This window comes from Scyliorhinus torazame, chromosome 12 (assembly GCF_047496885.1).
Source record: "Scyliorhinus torazame isolate Kashiwa2021f chromosome 12, sScyTor2.1, whole genome shotgun sequence".
Lineage (NCBI taxonomy): Eukaryota > Metazoa > Chordata > Chondrichthyes > Carcharhiniformes > Scyliorhinidae > Scyliorhinus > Scyliorhinus torazame.
In genome coordinates this window covers 73,228,789-73,250,308 of record NC_092718.1, presented here as the reverse complement: position 1 = coordinate 73,250,308, position 21,520 = coordinate 73,228,789, and positions in this window count along the sequence as shown.

Genomic DNA, 21,520 nt, shown 5'->3' with positions numbered 1-21,520 from the left:
CCTATTCACTCCCGCTCTCCCCCTACTCATTCCTGCTCTCCCCTAATCACTCCCGCCCTCCCCTACTCACTCCCGCTCTCCCCCTACTCACACCCGCTCTCCCCCTACTCACTCCCGCTCTCCCCTACTCACTCCCCCTCTCCCCCCACTCACTCCCGCTCTCCCCCTACTCACTCACGCTCTCACCCTACCCACTCCCGCTCTCGCCCTACTCACTCCCGCTCTCCCCCCACTCACTCCCGCTCTGCCCCTACTCACTCCCGGTCTCCCCCTACTCACTCCCGCTCTCCCTCTACTCACTCCCACTCTCCCTCTACTCACTCCCGCTCTCCCCCCACTCACTCCCGCTCTCCCCCCACTCACTCCCGCTCTCCCCCTACTCACTCCCACTCTCTCCATACTCACTCCCACTCTCCCCTACTCACTCCCGCTCTCGCCCTACTCACTCCCACTCTCCCCCTACTCACTCCCGCTCTCCCTTACTCACTCCCACTCTCCCCCTACTCACTCCCACTCTCCCCCTACTCACTCCCGCTCTCCCCCTACTCACTCCCGCTCTCACCCTACTCACTCCCGCTCTCCCCTACTCTCTCCCACTCTCCCCCTACTCACTCCCGCTCTCTCCATACTAACACCGACTCTCCCCCTACTCACTCCCGCTCTCCTCCCACTCCCACTCTCCACCTACTCACTCCCACTCTCCCCCTACTCACTCCCGCTCTCCCCTACTGACTCCCGCTCTCCCCTACTCCCTCCCCCTCTCCCCTTACTCACTCCCGCTCTCCCCCTACTCACTCCCGCTCTCCCCCTACTCCCGCTCTCCCCTACTCCCTCCCCCTCTCCCCTTACTCACTCCCGCTCTCCCCCTACTCACTCCCGCTCTTCCCTTACTCACTCCCGCTCTCCCCTACTCACTCCCGCTCTCCCCTACTCACTCCCAATGTCCGCCTACTGACTCCTGCTCTCCCCCTACTCACTCCCACTCTGCCCCTACTCACTCCCGCTCTCCCCCTACTCACTCCCGCTCTCCCCCTACTCACTCCCTCTCTCCCCCTACTCACTCCCGCTCTCCCCCTACTCACTCCCGCTCTCCCCCTACTCACTCCCGCTCTCCCCCTACTCACTCCCGCTCTCCCCCTACTCACTCCCGCTCTCCGCTACTCACTCCCGCTCACCCCCTACTCACTCCCGCTCTCCCCCTTCTCACTCCCGCTCTCCCCCTACTCACTCCCGCTCTCCCCTACTCACTCCCGCTCTCCCCTACTCACTCCCGCTCTCCCCCTACTGACTCCCGCTCTCCCCTACTCCCTCCCCCTCTCCCCTTACTCACTCCCGCTCTCCCCCTACTCCCTCCCGCTCTCCCCCTACTCCCTCCCGCTCTCCCCCTACTCACTCCCTCTCTCCCCTACTCCCTCCCCCTCTCCCCTTACTCACTCCCGCTCTCCCCCTACTCACTCCCGCTCTCCCCCTACTCACTCCCGCTCTCCCCCTACTCACTCCCACTCTCTCCATACTCACTCCCACTCTCCCCTACTCACTCCCGCTCTCCCTTACTCACTCCCACTCTCCCCCTACTCACTCCCACTCTCCCCCTACTCACTCCCGCTCTCCCCCTACTCACTCCCGCTCTCACCCTACTCACTCCCGCTCTCCCCTACTCTCTCCCACTCTCCCCCTACTCACTCCCGCTCTCTCCCTACTAACACCGACTCTCCCCTACTCACTCCCGCTCTCCTCCCACTCCCACTCTCCACCTACTCACTCCCACTCTCCCCCTACTCACTCCCGCTCTCCCCCTTCTCACTCCCGCTCTCCCCCTACTCACTCCCGCTCTCCCCTACTCACTCCCGCTCTCCCCTACTCACTCCCGCTGTCCCCCTACTGACTCCCGCTCTCCCCTACTCCCTCCCCCTCTCCCCTTACTCACTCCCGCTCTCCCCCTACTCCCTCCCGCTCTCCCCCTACTCCCTCCCGCTCTCCCCCTACTCACTCCCTCTCTCCCCTACTCCCTCCCCCTCTCCCCTTACTCACTCCCGCTCTCCCCCTACTCACTCCCGCTCTCCCCCTACTCACTCCCGCTCTCCCCCTACTCACTCCCGCTCTCCCCCTACTCACTCCCACTCTCTCCATACTCACTCCCACTCTCCCCCTACTCACTCCCGCTCTCCCTTACTCACTCCCACTCTCCCCCTACTCACTCCCACTCTCCCCCTACTCACTCCCGCTCTCCCCCTACTCACTCCCGCTCTCACCCTACTCACTCCCGCTCTCCCCTACTCTCTCCCACTCTCCCCCTACTCACTCCCGCTCTCTCCCTACTAACACCGACTCTCCCCTACTCACTCCCGCTCTCCTCCCACTCCCACTCTCCACCTACTCACTCCCACTCTCCCCCTACTCACGCCCGCTCTCCCCTACTGACTCCCGCTCTCCCCTACTCCCTCCCCCTCTCCCCTTACTCACTCCCGCTCTCCCCCTACTCACTCCCGCTCTCCCCCTACTCCCGCTCTCCCCTACTCCCTCCCCCTCTCCCCTTACTCACTCCCGCTCTCCCCCTACTCACTCCCGCTCTTCCCTTACTCACTCCCGCTCTCCCCTACTCACTCCCGCTCTCCCCTACTCACTCCCAATGTCCGCCTACTGACTCCTGCTCTCCCCCTACTCACTCCCACTCTGCCCCTACTCACTCCCGCTCTCCCCCTACTCACTCCCGCTCTCCCCCTACTCACTCCCTCTCTCCCCCTACTCACTCCCGCTCTCCCCCTACTCACTCCCGCTCTCCCCCTACTCACTTCCGCTCTCCCCCTACTCACTCCCGCTCTCCCCCTACTCACTCCCGCTCTCCGCTACTCACTCCCGCTCACCCCCTACTCACTCCGGCTCTCCCCCTTCTCACTCCCGCTCTCCCCCTACTCACTCCCGCTCTCCCCTACTCACTCCCGCTCTCCCCTACTCACTCCCGCTCTCCCCCTACTGACTCCCGCTCTCCCCTACTCCCTCCCCCTCTCCCCTTACTCACTCCCACTCTCCCCCTACTCCCTCCCGCTCTCCCCCTACTCCCTCCCGCTCTCCCCCTACTCACTCCTGCTCTCCCCTACTCCCTCCCCCTCTCCCCTTACTCACTCCCGCTCTCCCCCTACTCACTCCCGCTCTCCCCCTACTCACTCCCGCTCTCCCCCTACTCACTCCCGCTCTCCCCTACTCACTCCCACTCTCCCCCTACTGACTCCTGCTCTCCCCCTACTCACTCCCACTCTGCCCCTACTCACTCCCGCTCTCCCCCTACTCACTCCCGCTCTCCCCCTACTCACTCCCTCTCTCCCCCCACTCACTCCCGCTCTCCCCTACTCACTCCCGCTCTCCCCTACTGACTCCCGCTCTCCCCTTACTGACTTCCCCTCTCCCCCTACTGACTCCCGCTCTCCCCATACGCACTCCAGCTCTCCTCCTACTCACTCCCGCTCTCCCCATACGCTCTCCATCTCTCCCCCTCCTCACTCCCACTCTCCCCTACACACTCCCGCTCTCCCCTACTCACTCCCACTCTCCCCCTACTCACTCCCGCCCTCTCCCTACTCACTCCCGCTCTCCCCCTACTCACTCCCGCTCTCCCCTACTCACTCCCGCTCTCGCCCTATTCTCTCCTGCTCTCCCCCTACTCACTCCCACTCTGCCCCTACTCACTCCCGCTCTCCCCCTACTCACTCCCGCTCTCCCCCCACTCACTCCCGCTCTCCCCTACTCACTCCCGCTCTCCCCCCACTCACTCCCGCTCTCCCCCCACTCACTCCCGCTCTCCCCCTACTCACTCCCGCTCTCGCCCTACTCACTCCCGCTCTCGCCCTACTCACTCCCGCTCTCCCCCCACTCAATCCCGCTCTGCCCCTACTCACTCCCGGTCTCCCCCTACTCACTCCCGCTCTCCCCTACTCACTCCCGCTCTCCCCTATTCACTCCTGCTCTCTCCCTACTCAGTCCCGCTCTCCCCCTACTCAGTCCCGCTCTCTGCCTCTACTCAGTCCCGCTCTCTGCCTCTACTCAGTCCCGCTCTCCCACTACTCACTCCCGGTTTCCCCCTACTCACTCCCACTCTCTCCCTACTCACTCCCAATCTCCCCCTACTCACTCCCAATCTCCCCCTACTCACTCCCGGTCTCCCCCTACTCACTCCCGGTCTCCCCCTACTCACTCCCGCTCTCCCCCTACTCACTCCCGCTCTCCCCCTACTCTCTCCCGCTCTCCCCTACTCACTCCTGCTCTCCCCCTACTCACTCCCGCTCTCCCCCTACTCACTCCCGCTCTCCCCTACTCACTCCCGCTCTCTGCCTCTACTCAGTCCCGCTCTCCCCCTACTCACTCCCGGTTTCCCCCTACTCACTCCCACTCTCTCCCTACTCACTCCCAATCTCCCCCGACTCACACCCGCTCTCCCCCTACTCACTCCCGCTCTCCCCCTACTCACTCCCGGGCGCCCCCTACTCACTCCCACTCTCTCCCTACTCACTCCCAATCTCCCCCTACTCAGTCACGCTCTCTCCCACTACTCACTCCCGCTCTCCCCCTACTCACTCCCGCTCTCCCCCTACTCACTCCCACTCTCTCCCTACGCACTCCCAATCTCCCGCTACTCACTCCCGCTCTCTCCCTCTACTCACTCCCGCTCTCGCCCTACTCACTCCCGGTGTCCCCCTACAAACTCCCACTCTCTCCCTACTCACTCCCAATCTCCCCCTACTCACTCCCGCTCTCTCCGTCTACTCACACCCGCCCTCCCCCTACCCACTCCCGGTCTCCCCTACTCACTCCCACTCTCCCCCTACTCACTCCCGCTCTCCCCTTCTCACTCCCGCTCTCCCCCCACTCACTCCCGCTCTCCCCCTACTCACTCCCGCTCTCCCCCTACTCACTCCCGCTCTCACCCTACTCACTCCCGCTCTCACGCTACTCACTCCCGCTCTCACCCTACTCACTCCCGCTCTCACCCTACTCACTCCCGCTCTCCCTCTACTCACTCCCACTCTCTCCCTACTCACTCCCGCTCTCCCCCTACTCCCTCCCGCTCTCCCCCTACTCACTCCCGCTCTCCCCTACTCCCTCCCCCTCTCCCCTTACTCACTCCCGCTCTCCCCCTACTCACTCCCGCTCTCCCCCTACTCACTCCCGCTCTCCCCCTACTCACTCCCGCTCTCCCCTACTCACTCCCACTCTCCCCCTACTGACTCCTGCTCTCCCCCTACTCACTCCCACTCTGCCCCTACTCACTCCCGCTCTCCCCCTACTCACCCCCGCTCTCCCCCTACTCACTCCCACTCTCCCCCCACTCACTCCCGCTCTCCCCTACTCACTCCCGCTCTCCCCTACTGACTCCCGCTCTCCCCTTACTGACTTCCCCTCTCCCCCTACTGACTCCCGCTCTCCCCATACGCACTCCAGCTCTCCTCCTACTCACTCCCGCTCTCCCCATACGCTCTCCATCTCTCCCCCTCCTCACTCCCACTCTCCCCTACACACTCCCGCTCTCCCCTACTCACTCCCACTCTCCCCCTACTCACTCCCGCCCTCTCCCTACTCACTCCCGCTCTCCCCCTACTCACTCCCGCTCTCCCCTACTCACTCCCGCTCTCGCCCTACTCTCTCCTGCTCTCCCCCTACTCACTCCCACTCTGCCCCTACTCACTCCCGCTCTCCCCCTACTCACTCCCGCTCTCCCCCCACTCACTCCCGCTCTCCCCTACTCACTCCCGCTCTCCCCCCACTCACTCCCGCTCTCCCCCCACTCACCCCCGCTCTCCCCCTCCTCACTCCCGCTCTCGCCCTACTCACTCCCGCTCTCGCCCTACTCACTCCCGCTCTCCCCCCACTCAATCCCGCTCTGCCCCTACTCACTCCCGGTCTCCCCCTACTCACTCCCGCTCTCCCCTACTCACTCCCGCTCTCCCCTATTCACTCCTGCTCTCTCCCTACTCAGTCCCGCTCTCCCCCTACTCAGTCCCGCTCTCTGCCTCTACTCAGTCCCGCTCTCTGCCTCTACTCAGTCCCGCTCTCCCACTACTCACTCCCGGTTTCCCCCTACTCACTCCCACTCTCTCCCTACTCACTCCCAATCTCCCCCTACTCACTCCCAATCTCCCCCTACTCACTCCCGGTCTCCCCCTACTCACTCCCGGTCTCCCCCTACTCACTCCCGCTCTCCCCCTACTCACTCCCGCTCTCCCCCTACTCTCTCCCGCTCTCCCCTACTCACTCCTGCTCTCCCCCTACTCACTCCCGCTCTCCCCCTACTCACTCCCGCTCTCCCCTACTCACTCCCGCTCTCTGCCTCTACTCAGTCCCGCTCTCCCCCTACTCACTCCCGGTTTCCCCCTACTCACTCCCACTCTCTCCCTACTCACTCCCAATCTCCCCCGACTCACTCCCGCTCTCCCCCTACTCACTCCCGCTCTCCCCCTACTCACTCCCGGGCGCCCCCTACTCACTCCCACTCTCTCCCTACTCACTCCCAATCTCCCCCTACTCAGTCACGCTCTCTCCCACTACTCACTCCCGCTCTCCCCCTACTCACTCCCGCTCTCCCCCTACTCACTCCCACTCTCTCCCTACGCACTCCCAATCTCCCGCTACTCACTCCCGCTCTCTCCCTCTACTCACTCCCGCTCTCGCCCTACTCACTCCCGGTGTCCCCCTACAAACTCCCACTCTCTCCCTACTCACTCCCAATCTCCCCCTACTCACTCCCGCTCTCTCCGTCTACTCACACCCGCCCTCCCCCTACCCACTCCCGGTCTCCCCTACTCACTCCCACTCTCCCCCTACTCACTCCCGCTCTCCCCTTCTCACTCCCGCTCTCCCCCCACTCACTCCCGCTCTCCCCCTACTCACTCCCGCTCTCCCCCTACTCACTCCCGCTCTCACCCTACTCACTCCCGCTCTCACGCTACTCACTCCCGCTCTCACCCTACTCACTCCCGCTCTCACCCTACTCACTCCCGCTCTCCCTCTACTCACTCCCACTCTCTCCCTACTCACTCCCGCTCTCCCCACACTCACTCCCGCTCTCCCCCTACTCACTCCCGGTTTCCCCCTACTCACTCCCGCTCTCTCCCTCTACTCACTCCCGCTCTCGCCCTACTCACTCCCGGTGTCCCCCTACACACTCCCACTCTCTCCCTACTCACTCCCAATCTCCCCCTACTCACTCCCGCTCTCTCCGTCTACTCACACCCGCTCTCCCCCTACCCACTCCCGGTCTCCCCTACTCACTCCCACTCTCCCCCTACTCACTCCCGCTCTCTCCCAACTCACTCCCACTCTCCTCTACTCACTCCCGCTCTCCCCCTACTCACTCCCGCTCTCCCCCTACTCACTCCCGCTCTCCCCTTCTCACTCCCGCTCTCCATCCACTCACTCCCGCTCTCCCCCTACTCACTCCCGCTCTCGCCCTACTCACTCCCGCTCTCGCCCTACTCACTCCCGCTCTCCCCCTACTCACTCCCGCTCTCCCCCTACTCACTCCCGCTCTCCCCCTACTCACTCCCGCTCTCCCCCTACTCACTCTCGCTCTCCCCCTACTCACTCCCGCTCTCCCCCTACTCACTCCCGCTCTCCCCCTACTCACTCCCGCTCTCCCCCTACTCACTCCCGCTCTCCCCCTACTCACTCCCGCTCTCCCCCTACTCCCGCTCTCCCCCTACTCACTCCCGCTCTGCCCTACTCACTCCTGCTCTCCCCCTACTCACTCCCACTCTCCCCCTACTCACTCCCGCTCTCCCCTACTCACTCCCGCTCTCTGCCTCTACTCAGTCCCGCTCTCCCCCTACTCACTCCCGGTTTCCCCCTACTCACTCCCACTCTCTCCCTACTCACTCCCAATCTCCCCCTACTCACTCCCGCTCTCCCCCTACTCACTCCCGCTCTCCCCCTACTCACTCCCGCTCTCCCCCTACTCACTCCCGCTTTCCCCTACTCACTCCTGCTCTCCACCTACTCACTCCCACTCTCCCCCTACTCACTCCCGCTCTCCCCTACTCACTCCCGCTCTCTGCCTCTACTCAGTCCCGCTCTCCCCCTACTCACTCCCGGTTTCCCCCTACTCACTCCCACTCTCTCCCTACTCACTCCCAATCTCCCCCTACTCAGTCACGCTCTCTCCCCCTACTCACTCCCGCTCTCCCCCTACTCACTCCCACTCTCTCCCTACGCACTCCCAATCTCCCGCTACTCACTCCCACTCTCTCCCTCTACTCACTCCCGCTCTCGCCCTACTCACTCCCGGTGTCCCCCTACAAACTCCCACTCTCTCCCTACTCACTCCCAATCTCCCCCTACTCACTCCCGCTCTCTCCGTCTACTCACACCCGCCCTCCCCCTACCCACTCCCGGTCCACCCTACTCACTCCCACTCTCCCCCTACTCACTCCCGCTCTCCCCTTCTCACTCCCGCTCTCCCCCCACTCACTCCCGCTCTCCCCCCACTCACTCCCGCTCTCACCCTACTCACTCCCGCTCTCACCCTACTCACTCCCGCTCTCACCCTACTCACTCCCGCTCTCACCCTACTCACTCCCGATCTCACCCTACTCACTCCCGCTCTCACCCTACTCACTCCCGCTCTCCCTCTACTCACTCCCACTCTCTCCCTACTCACTCCCGCTCTCCCCACACTCACTCCCGCTCTGCCCCTACTCACTCCCGGTCTCACCCTACTCACTCCCGCTCTCCCTCTACTCACTCCCACTCTCTCCCTACTCACTCCCGCTCTCCCCCTACTCACTCCCGCTCTCTCCATACTCACTCCCCCTCTCCCCTACTCACTCCCGCTCTCGCCCTACTCACTCCCGCTCTCCCCCTACTCACTCCCGCTCTCCCTTACTCACTCCCACTCTCCCCTACTCACTCCCACTTTCCCCCTACTCACTCCCGCTCTCCCCCTACTCACTCCCCCTCTCCCTCTACTCACTCCTCCTCTCCCCTACTCACTCCCACTCTCCCCCTACACACTCCCACTCTCCCCCTACTCACTCCCGCTCTCCCCTACTCACTCCCACTCTCCCCCTACTCACTCCCGCTCTTTCCCTACTCACTCCCGCTCTCCCCCTACTCACTCCCGCTCTCCCCCTACTCACTCCCGCTCTCCCCCTACTCACTCCCGCTCTCCCCCTACTCACTCCCGCTCTCCCCCTACTCACTCCCTCTCTCCCTACTCACTCCTGCTCATCCCCTCCTCACTTCCGCTCTCCTCTACTCACTCCCACTCTCTCCCCACTCACTCCTGCTCACCCTATACTCACTCCCACTCTCCCCCTACTCACTTCCCCTCTCCCCCTACTCACTCCCGCTCTACCCCTACTCACTCCCGCTCTCGCCCTATTCACTACCGCTCTCCCCTACTCACTCCCACTCTCCCCCTACTCACTCCCGCTCTCTCCCTACTCACTCCCGCTCTCGCCCTACTCACTCCCGCTCTCGCCCTACTCACTCCCGCTCTCGCCCTACTCACTCCCGCTCTCGCCCTACTCACTCCCGCTCTCCCCTACTCACTCCCGCTCTCCCCCTACTCACTCCCGCTCTCCCCTACTCACTCCCGCTCTCCCCTACACACTCCCGCTCTCCCCTACTCACTCCCGCTCTCCCCCTACTCACTCCCACTCTCCCCCTACTCACTCCCGCTCTCTCCCTACTCACTCCCGCTCTCCCCCTACTCACTCCCACTCTCTCCCTGCTCACTCCCGCTCTCTCCCTACTCACTCCCGCTCTCCCCCTACTCACTCCCGCTCTCCCCCTACTCACTCCCGCTCTCCCGCTCCTCACTCCCGCTCTCCCGCTCCTCACTTCCGCTCTCGCCCTACTCACTCCCGCTCTCCCCCTACTCACTCCCACTCTCCCAACTCAATCCTGCTCACCCCCTCCTCACTTCCACTCTCCTCTACTCACTCCCACTCTCTCCCTTCTCCCTCCTGCTCACCCCCTACTCACTCCCGCTCTCCCCCTACACACTCCCACTCTCCCGCTACTCACTCCCAGTCTCTCCCCACTCACTCCTGCTCACCCCCTACTCACTCCCACTCTCCCCCTACTCACTTCCCCTCTCCCCCTACTCACTCCCGCTCTCCCCTACTCACTCCCGCTCTCCCCCTACTCACTCCCGCTCTCCCCTACTCACTCCCGCTCTCCCCTACTCACTGCCGCTCTCCCCCTACTCACTCCCGCTCTCTTCCCACTCACTCCCACTCTCCCCCTACTCACTCCCGCTCTCCCCCTACTCACTCCCGCTCTCCCCCTACTCACTCCCGCTCTCCCCCTACTCACTCCCACTCTCCCCCTACTCACTCCCGCTCTCCTCCCACTCACTCCCGCTCTCCCCTACTCACTCCTGCTCTCCCCCTACTCACTCCCGCTCTCCGCCTACTCACTCCCGCTCTCCCCTACTCACTCCCGCTCTCTGCCTCTACTCAGTCCCGCTGTCCCCCTACTCACTCCCGGTTTCCCCCTACTCACTCCCAATCTCCCCCTACCCACTCCCGCTCTCCCCCTACTCACTCCCGGTCTCCCCCTACTCACTCCCACTCTGTCCCTACTCACTCCCAATCTCCCCCTACTCACTCCCGCTCTCCCCCTACTCACTCCCGCTCTCCCCCTACTCTCTCCCACTCTCTCCCTACGCACTCCCAATCTCCCCCTACTCACTCCCGCTCTCCCCCTACTCACTCCCGGTCTCCCCCTACTCACTCCCACTCTGTCCCTACTCACTCCCAATCTCCCCCTACTCACTCCCGCTCTCCCCCTACTCTCTCCCACTCTCTCCCTACGCACTCCCACTCTCTCCCTACTCACTCCCAATCTCCCCCTACTCACTCCCGCTCTCCCCCTACTCTCTCCCACTCTCTCCCTACGCACTCCCAATCTCCCCCTACTCACTCCCAATCTCCCCCTACCCACTCCCGGTCTCCCCTACTCACTCCCACTCTCCCCCTACTCACTCCCGCTCTCTCCCTACTCACTCCCACCCTCCTCTACTCACTCCCGCTCTCCCCTACTCACTCCCACTCTCTCCCTGCTCACTCCCGCTCTCGCCCTACTCACTCCCAATCTCCCCCTACTCACTCCCAATCTCCCCCTACTCACTCCCTCTCTCACCGTCTACTCACACCTGCTCTCCCCCTACTCACTCCCACTCTCCTCTACTCACTCCCACTCTCCCCTACTCACTCCCACTCTCCCCCTACTCACTCCCGCTCTCCCCTACTCACTCCCACACTCCCCTACTCACTCCCACTCTCCCCCTACTCACACCCGCTCTCCCCTACTCATTCCCCCTCTCCCCCTACTCACACCCACTCTCCCCCTACTCACTCCCGCTCTCCCCTACTCACTCCCACTCTCCCCCTACTCACTCCCGCTCTCCCCTACTCACTCCCGCTCTCCCTCTACTCACTCCCGCTCTCCCCCTACTCACTCCCGCTCTCCCTCTACTCACTCCAGCTCTCCCCCTACTCACTCCCGCTCTCCCTCGACTCACTCCCGCTCTCCCTCTACTCACTCCCGCTCTCCCTCTACTCACTCCCGCTCTCCTCATACTTACTCCCGCTCTCCCCCTACACATTCCTGCTCTCCCCTAATCACTCCCACTCTCCCCTACTCACTCCCACTCTCCCCTACTCACTCCCGCTCTCGCCCTACTCACTCCCGCTCTCCGCTACTCACTCCCCCTCTCCCCCTACCCTCTCCTGCTCGCCCCCTACCCACTCCCGCTCTCCCTCTACTCACTCTCACTCTCCCCTACTCACTCCCGCTCTCGCCCTACTCACTCCCGCTCTCGCCCTACTCACTCCCGCTCTCCCCCTACTCACTCCCGCTCTCCCGCTACTCACTGCCGCTCTCCCTCTACTCAATCCCACTCTCCCCTACTCACTCCCGCTCTCGCCCTACTCACTCCCACTCTCCCCCACTCACTCCCGCTCTCCCCTACTCACTCCCACTCTCCCCCTACTCACTCCCACTCACCCCCTACTCACTCCCGCTCTCTCCCTACTCACTCCCGCTCTCTCCCTACTCACTCCCCCTCTCCCCTACTCACTCCCCCTCTCCCCTACTCACTCCCCCTCTCCCCTACTCACTCCCCCTCTCCCCTACTCACTCCCCCTCTCCCCTACTCACTCCCGCACTGCCCCTACTCACTCCCGCTCTCCCCCTACTCACTCCCACTCTCCCCCTACTCACTCCCACTCTCCCCCTACTCACTCCCACTCTCCCCCTACTCACTCCCACTCTCCCCCTACTCCCACTCTCCCCCTACTCACTCCCGCTCTCGCCCTACTCACTCCCGCTCTCCCCTACTCACTCCCGCTCTCCCCCTACTCACTCCCACTCTCCCCCTACTCACTCCCGCTCTCTCCCTACTGACTCCCGCTCTCCCCCTACTCACTTCCGCTCTCCCCCTACTCACTCCCGCTCTCCCCCTACTCACTCCCACTCTCCCCCTACTCACTCCCGCTCTCTCCTTACTCACTCCTGCTCTAGCCCTATTCACTCCCGCTCTCCCCCTACTCACTCCCACTCTCCCCCTACTCACTCCCGCTCTCTCCCTACTGACTCCCGCTCTCCCCCTACTCACTTCCACTCTCCCCCTACTCACTCCCGCTCTCCCCCTACTCACTCCCACTCTCCCCCTACTCACTCCCGCTCTCTCCTTACTCACTCCTGCTCTCCCCCTACTCACTCCCACTCTCCCCCTACTCACTCCCACTCTCCCCCTACTCACTCCCGCTCTCTCCTTACTCACTCTCGCTCTAGCCCTATTCACTCCCGTTCTAGCGCTATTCACTCCCGCTCTCTCCCTACTCATTCCCGCTCTCGCCCTTCTCACTCCAGCTCTCCCCTACTCACTCCCACTCTCCCCCTACTCACTCCCGCTCTCCCCTACTCACTCCCACTCTCCCCCTACTCACTCCCACTCTCCCCCTACTCACTCCCACTCTCCCCCTACTCACTCCCACTCTCCCCCTACTCACTCCCGCTCTCTCCTTACTCACTCCCGCTCTCGCCCTACTCACTCCCGCTCTCCCCCCACTCACTCCCGCTCTCCCCCTACTCACTCCAACTCTCTCCATACTCACTCCCGCTCTCCCCCTGCTCACTGCCAATCTCCCCCTACTCAACCCCGCTCTCTCCTTCTACTCACTCCCGCTCTCCCCCTACTCACTCCCGGTCTCCCCCTACTCACTCCCACTCTCTCCCTCCTCACTCCCAATCTCCCCCTACTCACTCCCGCTCTCTCCCTCTACTCACTCCCGCTCTCGCCCTACTCTTTCCCGGTCTCCCCCTACACACTCCCACTCTCTCTCTACTCACTCCCAATCCAATCCCCCTCTACTCACTCCCGCTCTCTGCCTCTACTCACTCCCGCTCTCGCCCTACTCACTCCCGGTCTCCCCCTACTCACTCCCTGTCTCTCCCTACTCACTCCCAATCTCCCCCTACTCACTCCCGCTCACTCCCACTACTCACTCCCGCTCTCCCCCTACTCACTCCCGCTCTCCCTCTACTCACTCCCGCTCTCGCCCTACTCACTCCCGGTCTCCCCCTACACACTCCTACTCTCTCCCTACTCACTCCCAATCTCCCCCTACTCACTCCCGCTCTCCCTCTACTCACTCCCGCTCTCGCCCTACTCACTCCCGGTCTCCCCCTACACACTCCCACTCTCTCCCTACTCACTCCCAATCTCCCCCTACTCACTCCCGCTCTCTCCGTCTACTCACACCCGCTCTCCCCCAACTCACTCCCGGTCTCCCCCTACTCACTCCCACTCTCCCCCTACTCACTCCCGCTCTCTCCCCCTACTCACTCCCGCTCTCCCCCTACTCACTCCCGCTCTCCCCCTACCCACTCCCGCTCTCTGCCCCTACTCACTCCCGCTCTCCCCCTACACACTCCCTCTCTCCCCCTACTCACTCCCGCTCTCTCCCTACTCACTCCCGCTCTCCCCCTACTCACTCCCGCTCTCTCCCTACTCACTCCCGCTCTCCCCCTACTCACTCCCGCTCTCCCCCTACTCACTCCCGCTCTCCCCCTACTCACTCCCGCTCTCTCCTACTCACTCCCGCTCTCCCCCTCCTCACTCCCGCGCTCGGCCCACTCACTCCCGCTCTCCCCCTACTCACTCCCGCTCTCCCCCTTCTCACTCCCGCTCTGCCCCTACTCATTCCCACTCTCCCTACTCACTCCTGCTCACCCCCTGCTCACTTCCGCTCTCCCCTACTCACTCCCACACTCTCCCTACTCACTCCTGCTCACCCCCTACTCACTCCCGCTCTCCCCCTACTCACTCCCACTCTCCCGCTACTCACTCCCACTCTCCCGCTACTCACTCCCACTCTCTCCCCACTCACTCCTGCTCACCCCCTACTCACTCCCACTCTCCCCCTGCTCACTCCCCCTCTCACCCCTACTCACTCCCGCTCTCCCCTACTCACTCCCGCTCTCCCCCTACTCACTCCCGCTCTCCCCTACTCACTCCCCCTCTCTTCCCACTCACTCCCGCTCGCCCCCTACTCACTCCCGCTTTCCCCCTACTCACTCCCGCTCTCCCCCTACTCACTCCCGCTCTCCCCCTACTCACTCCCGCTCTCCCCCTACTCACTCCCGCTCTCCCCCTACTCACTCCCGCTCTCCCCCTACTCACTCCCGCTCTCCCCCTACTCACTCCCGCTCTCCCCCTACTCACTCCCGCTCTCCTCCAACTCACTCCCACTCTCCCCCTACTCACTCCCGCTCTCCCCTACTCACTCCTGCTCTCCCCCTACTCACTCCCGGTCTCCCCCTTCTCACTCCCACTCTCTCCCTACTCACTCCCAATCTCCCCCTACTCACTCCCGCTCTCTCCCTCTACTCACTCCCTCTCTCTCCCTACTCACTCCCAATCTCCCCCTACTCACTCCCGCTCTCCCTCTACTCACTCCCGCTCTCGCCCTACTCACTCCCGGTCTCCCCTACACACTCCCACTCTCTCCCTACTCACTCCCAATCTCCCCCTACTCACTCCCGCTCTCTCCGTCTACTCACACCCGCTCTCCCCCAACTCACTCCCGCTCTCTTCCCACTCACTCCCACTCGCCCCCTACTCACTCCCACTCTCCCCCTACTCACTCCCGCTCTCCCCCTACTCACTCCCGCTCTCCCCCTACTCACTCCCGCTCTCCCCCTACTCACTCCCGCTCTCCCCCTACTCACTCCCGCTCTCCCCCTACTCACTCCCGCTCTCCCCCTACTCACTCCCGCTCTCCCCCTACTCACTCCCGCCCTCCCCCTACTCACTCCCGGTCTCCCCCTACTCACTCCCGGTCTCCCCCTACTCACTCCCAATCTCCCCCTACTCACTCCCGCACTCTCCCTCTACTCACTCCCGCTCTCCCCCTACTCACTCCCGCTCTCTCCATACTCACTCCCCCTCTCCCCCACTCACTCCCGCTCTCCCCCTACTCACTCCAACTCTCTCCATACTCACTCCCGCTCTCCCCCTGCTCACTGCCAATCTCCCCCTACTCAACCCCGCTCTCTCCCTCTACTCACTCCCGCTCTCCCCCTACTCACTCCCGGTCTCCCCCTACTCACTCCCACTCTCTCCGTCCTCACTCCCAATCTCCCCCTACTCACTCCCGCTCTCTCCCTCTACTCACTCCCGCTCTCGCCCTACTCTTTCCCGGTCTCCCCCTACACACTCCCACTCTCTCTCTACTCACTCCCAATCCCCCTCTACTCACTCCCGCTCTCTGCCTCTACTCACTCCCGCTCTCGCCCTACTCACTCCCGGTCTCCCCCTACTCACTCCCGGTCTCTCCCTACTCACTCCCAATCTCCCCCTACTCACTCCCGCTCACTCCCACTACTCACTCCCGCTCTCCCCCTACTCACTCCCGCTCTCCCTCTACTCACTCCCGCTCTCGCCCTACTCACTCTCGGTCTCCCCCTACACACTCCTACTCTCTCCCTACTCACTCCCAATCTCCCCCTACTCACTCCCGCTCTCCCTCTACTCACTCCCGCTCTCGCCCTACTCACTCCCGGTCTCCCCCTACACACTCCCACTCTCTCCCTACTCACTCCCAATCTCCCCCTACTCACTCCCGCTCTCTCCGTCTACTCACACCCGCTCTCCCCCAACTCACTCCCGGTCTCCCCCTACTCACTCCCACTCTCCCCCTACTCACTCCCGCTCTCTCCCCCTACTCACTCCCGCTCTCCCCCTACTCACTCCCGCTCTCCCCCTACCCACTCCCGCTCTCTGCCCCTACTCACTCCCGCTCTCCCCCTACACACTCCCTCTCTCCCCCTACTCACTCCCGCTCTCTCCCTACTCACTCCCGCTCTCCCCCTACTCACTCCCGCTCTCTCCCTACTCACTCCCGCTCTCCCCCTACTCACTCCCGCTCTCCCCCTACTCACTCCCGGTCTCCCCCTACTCACTCCCACTCTCTCCGTCCTCACTCCCAATCTCCCCCTACTCACTCCCGCTCTCTCCCTCTACTCACTCCCGCTCTCGCCCTACTCTTTCCCGGTCTCCCCCTACACACTCCCACTCTCTCTCTACTCACTCCCAATCCCCCTCTACTCACTCCCGCTCTCTGCCTCTACTCACTCCCGCTCTCGCCCTACTCACTCCCGGTCTCCCCCTACTCACTCCCGGTCTCTCCCTACTCACTCCCAATCTCCCCCAACTCACTCCCGCTCACTCCCACTACTCACTCCCGCTCTCCCCCTACTCACTCCCGCTCTCCCTCTACTCACTCCCGCTCTCGCCCTACTCACTCTCGGTCTCCCCCTACACACTCCCACTCTCCCCTACTCACTCCCGCTCTCGCCCTACTCACTCCCACTCTCCCCCACTCACTCCCGCTCTCCCCTACTCACTCCCACTCTCCCCCTACTCACTCCCACTCACCCCCTACTCACTCCCGCTCTCTCCCTACTCACTCCCGCTCTCTCCCTACTCACTCCCCCTCTCCCCTACTCACTCCCCCTCTCCCCTACTCACTCCCCCTCTCCCCTACTCACTCCCCCTCTCCCCTACTCACTCCCCCTCTCCCCTACTCACTCCCGCACTGCCCCTACTCACTCCCGCTCTCCCCCTACTCACTCCCACTCTCCCCCTACTCACTCCCACTCTCCCCCTACTCACTCCCACTCTCCCCCTACTCACTCCCACTCTCCCCCTACTCCCACTCTCCCCCTACTCACTCCCGCTCTCGCCCTACTCACTCCCGCTCTCCCCTACTCACTCCCGCTCTCCCCCTACTCACTCCCACTCTCCCCCTACTCACTCCCGCTCTCTCCCTACTGACTCCCGCTCTCCCCCTACTCACTTCCGCTCTCCCACTACTCACTCCCGCTCTCCCCCTACTCACTCCCACTCTCCCCCTACTCACTCCCGCTCTCTCCTTACTCACTCCTGCTCTAGCCCTATTCACTCCCGCTCTCCCCCTACTCACTCCCACTCTCCCCCTACTCACTCCCGCTCTCTCCCTACTGACTCCCGCTCTCCCCCTACTCACTTCCACTCTCCCCCTACTCACTCCCGCTCTCCCCCTACTCACTCCCACTCTCCCCCTACTCACTCCCGCTCTCTCCTTACTCACTCCTGCTCTCCCCCTACTCACTCCCACTCTCCCCCTACTCACTCCCACTCTCCCCCTACTCACTCCCGCTCTCTCCTTACTCACTCCCGCTCTAGCCCTATTCACTCCCGTTCTAGCGCTATTCACTCCCGCTCTCTCCCTACTCATTCCCGCTCTCGCCCTTCTCACTCCAGCTCTCCCCTACTCACTCCCACTCTCCCCCTACTCACTCCCGCTCTCCCCTACTCACTCCCACTCTCCCCCTACTCACTCCCACTCTCCCCCTACTCACTCCCACTCTCCCCCTACTCACTCCCACTCTCCCCCTACTCACTCCCGCTCTCTCCTTACTCACTCCCGCTCTCGCCCTACTCACTCCCGCTCTCCCCCCACTCACTCCCGCTCTCCCCCTACTCACTCCAACTCTCTCCATACTCACTCCCGCTCTCCCCCTGCTCACTGCCAATCTCCCCCTACTCAACCCCGCTCTCTCCTTCTACTCACTCCCGCTCTCCCCCTACTCACTCCCGGTCTCCCCCTACTCACTCCCACTCTCTCCCTCCTCACTCCCAATCTCCCCCTACTCACTCCCGCTCTCTCCCTCTACTCACTCCCGCTCTCGCCCTACTCTTTCCCGGTCTCCCCCTACACACTCCCACTCTCTCTCTACTCACTCCCAATCACCCTCTACTCACTCCCGCTCTCTGCCTCTACTCACTCCCGCTCTCGCCCTACTCACTCCCGGTCTCCCCCTACTCACTCCCTGTCTCTCCCTACTCACTCCCAATCTCCCCCTACTCACTCCCGCTCACTCCCACTACTCACTCCCGCTCTCCCCCTACTCACTCCCGCTCTCCCTCTACTCACTCCCGCTCTCGCCCTACTCACTCCCGGTCTCCCCCTACACACTCCTACTCTCTCCCTACTCACTCCCAATCTCCCCCTACTCACTCCCGCTCTCCCTCTACTCACTCCCGCTCTCGCCCTACTCACTCCCGGTCTCCCCCTACACACTCCCACTCTCTCCCTACTCACTCCCAATCTCCCCCTACTCACTCCCGCTCTCTCCGTCTACTCACACCCGCTCTCCCCCAACTCACTCCCGGTCTCCCCCTACTCACTCCCACTCTCCCCCTACTCACTCCCGCTCTCTCCCCCTACTCACTCCCGCTCTCCCCCTACTCACTCCCGCTCTCCCCCTACCCACTCCCGCTCTCTGCCCCTACTCACTCCCGCTCTCCCCCCTACACACTCCCTCTCTCCCCCTACTCACTCCCGCTCTCTCCCTACTCACTCCCGCTCTCCCCCTACACACTCCCGCTCTCTCCCTACTCACTCCCGCTCTCCCCCTACTCACTCCCGCTCTCCCCCTACTCACTCCCGCTCTCCCCCTACTCACTCCCGCTCTCTCCTACTCACTCCCGCTCTCCCCCTCCTCACTCCCGCGCTCGGCCCACTCACTCCCGCTCTCCCCCTACTCACTCCCGCTCTCCCCCTTCTCAGTCCCGCTCTGCCCCTACTCATTCCCACTCTCCCTACTCACTCCTGCTCACCCCCTGCTCACTTCCGCTCTCCCCTACTCACTCCCACACTCTCCCTACTCACTCCTGCTCACCCCCTACTCACTCCCGCTCTCCCCCTACTCACTCCCACTCTCCCGCTACTCACTCCCACTCTCCCGCTACTCACTCCCACTCTCTCCCCACTAACTCCTGCTCACCCCCTACTCACTCCCACTCTCCCCCTGCTCACTCCCCCTCTCACCCCTACTCACTCCCGCTCTCCCCTACTCACTCCCGCTCTCCCCCTACTCACTCCCGCTCTCCCCTACTCACTCCCCCTCTCTTCCCACTCACTCCCGCTCGCCCCCTACTCACTCCCGCTCTCCCCCTACTCACTCCCGCTCTCCCCCTACTCACTCCCGCTCTCCCCCTACTCACTCCCGCTCTCCCCCTACTCACTCCCGCTCTCCCCCTACTCACTCCCGCTCTCCCCCTACTCACTCCCGCTCTCCCCCTACTCACTCCCGCTCTCCCCCTACTCACTCCCGCTCTCCTCCAACTCACTCCCACTCTCCCCCTACTCACTCCCGCTCTCCCCTACTCACTCCTGCTCTCCCCCTACTCACTCCCTGTCTCCCCCTTCTCACTCCCACTCTCTCCCTACTCACTCCCAATCTCCCCCTACTCACTCCCGCTCTCTCCCTCTACTCACTCCCACTCTCTCCCTACTCACTCCCAATCTCCCCCTACTCACTCCCGCTCTCCCTCTACTCACTCCCGCTCTCGCCCTACTCACTCCCGGTCTCCCCTACACACTCCCACTCTCTCCCTACTCACTCCCAATCTCCCCCTACTCACTCCCGCTCTCTCCGTCTACTCACACCCGCTCTCCCCCAACTCACTCCCGCTCTCTTCCCACTCACTCCCACTCGCCCCCTACTCACTCCCACTCTCCCCCTACTCACTCCCGCTCTCCCCCTACTCACTCCCGCTCTCCCCCTACTCACTCCCGCTCTCCCCCTACTCACTCCCGCTCTCCCCCTACTCACTCCCGCTCTCCCCCTACTCACTCCCGCTCTCCCCCTACTCACTCCCGCTCTCCCCCTACTCACTCCCGCCCTCCCCCTACTCACTCCCGGTCTCCCCCTACTCACTCCCGGTCTCCCCCTACTCACTCCCAATCTCCCCCTACTCACTCCCGCACTCTCCCTCTACTCACTCCCGCTCTCCCCCTACTCACTCCCGCTCTCTCCATACTCACTCCCCCTCTCCCCCACTCACTCCCGCTCTCCCCCTACTCACTCCAACGCTCTCCATACTCACTCCCGCTCTCCCCCTGCTCACTGCCAATCTCCCCCTACTCAACCCCGCTCTCTCCCTCTACTCACTCCCGCTCTCCCCCTACTCACTCCCGGTCTCCCCCTACTCACTCCCACTCTCTCCGTCCTCACTCCCAATCTCCCCCTACTCACTCCCGCTCTCTCCCTCTACTCACTCCCGCTCTCGCCCTACTCTTTCCCGGTCTCCCCCTACACACTCCCACTCTCTCTCTACTCACTCCCAATCCCCCTCTACTCACTCCCGCTCTCTGCCTCTACTCACTCCCGCTCTCGCCCTACTCACTTCCGGTCTCCCCCTACTCACTCCCGGTCTCTCCCTACTCACTCCCAATCTCCCCCTACTCACTCCCGCTCACTCCCACTACTCACTCCCGCTCTCCCCCTACTCACTCCCGCTCTCCCTCTACTCACTCCCGCTCTCGCCCTACTCACTCTCGGTCTCCCCCTACACACTCCTACTCTCTCCCTACTCACTCCCAATCTCCCCCTACTCACTCCCGCTCTCCCTCTACTCACTCCCGCTCTCGCCCTACTCACTCCCGGTCTCCCCCTACACACTCCCACTCTCTCCCTACTCACTCCCAATCTCCCCCTACTCACTCCCGCTCTCTCCGTCTACTCACACCCGCCCTCCCCCAACTCACTCCCGGTCTCCCCCTACTCACTCCCACTCTCCCCCTACTCACTCCCGCTCTCTCCCCCTACTCACTCCCGCTCTCCCCCTACTCACTCCCGCTCTCCCCCTACCCACTCCCGCTCTCTGCCCCTACTCACTCCCGCTCTCCCCCTACACACTCCCTCTCTCCCCCTACTCACTCCCGCTCTCTCCCTACTCACTCCCGCTCTCCCCCTACTCACTCCCGCTCTCTCCCTACTCACTCCCGCTCTCCCCCTACTCACTCCCGCTCTCCCCCTACTCACTCCCGGTCTCCCCCTACTCACTCCCACTCTCTCCGTCCTCACTCCCAATCTCCCCCTACTCACTCCCGCTCTCTCCCTCTACTCACTCCCGCTCTCGCCCTACTCTTTCCCGGTCTCCCCCTACACACTCCCACTCTCTCTCTACTCA